This window comes from Gossypium hirsutum, chromosome D02, assembly GCF_007990345.1.
Source record: "Gossypium hirsutum isolate 1008001.06 chromosome D02, Gossypium_hirsutum_v2.1, whole genome shotgun sequence".
Lineage (NCBI taxonomy): Eukaryota > Viridiplantae > Streptophyta > Magnoliopsida > Malvales > Malvaceae > Gossypium > Gossypium hirsutum.
In genome coordinates this window covers 52,881,805-52,883,103 of record NC_053438.1, presented here as the reverse complement: position 1 = coordinate 52,883,103, position 1,299 = coordinate 52,881,805, and positions in this window count along the sequence as shown.

Here is a 1,299-nt window from a genome sequence, read left to right as displayed (position 1 = left end):
TTGCTACATTCGACTCAACAGAATAAGGATGATGAGCATCTGGACGGTGACCTCCCACCACCATCGCGACCTGTTCAGAATTCTCCTACTAGTCACTCCATTGCTGCACATTCGATTATGCTTGAGGATATCCATCGCCTTCAGCAGTAGTAGTCAGAGCGGATCAAACGCATTGAGTAGTGACATTTAGAGCACTTAAACTAGCTTTAGTGCCAGCAAGATCGTATCGAGGCCTATATACAACAGATATGCCAACAATTTCATATTTCTTTACCCGATCCCCTTGTTGTACTTGCACCTCTCAATCCTAACCTTCCCTGTGATGTTGATCAGTGAATTTATTTAGTTTTATGTTTTATGTTTTTTTTATTTGTACTTTTATTTTTATTGTTATTTTTTTATTTTTCAGACTTATATTATTTTATTTTATTATGCACTTTACTATTATTATTTTGTCGGTTGTTTTTCAATTTTATTATCCCTTTATCTTATTTTATTTTTCTATCTTATTATTAGTATGCTTGGAACCATGTACTTAATTTAGGATCTCATATGATTCCGTGAAATTCTGATGAAATCATCCAAATTTAGGGTAGTTTCAGTTCTTTTCCTCCCTATTGATATTTTGTTTTCCATTGAAGGCAATGTACATCTTAAGTGTGAAGAGGATTTTATATGCTTATGCAATATAGTCTCTGAATTGTTGTTTGTATTTAAGAAATTCTCTTAAATCTAACATTAAAGTTAATTTTTAAAATTTTGGATTTTTTTATTTTTTTTGAATTAATTTATGGATTTTTATGCATTGTTTTATTTATACTTTAAGACACGAGAGAGTCTAGCGTGATAAGTTATTTTTCAGAAATTGTTATTTTAGGTTTGTCTCTCTGAATTAAAGCATTATCTTAAAATTTTAAATTTACAAGTTCGACATCAAAACCATAATTTTTTGTGAGCTTTTGATCCTATAGAGAATCTATTTTTTGTGCTCATTTTATTTTTGGTTGTGAGTATGTCAACTTGATTTGTTATTTTAGAACTTGCTTCGGTTATACATGTCGAGATCACATTATTGATTTGATATATTCATATGATAGAGGAACTTAGGATATAACCTGTCGAACCATATGCAGCTTACCCATTGAATTAACCCCTAGTAAACCCTATTGATCCTAACACATTTTGTTTACTTAACTACCATTCATGTTAACCAAAAGCCATATTAATGTTCTAAAATTTTTCATTGACTCCCTTTTTTTCAAGATTCAATTTGATTAGTTGATTGACTATATTATCTTT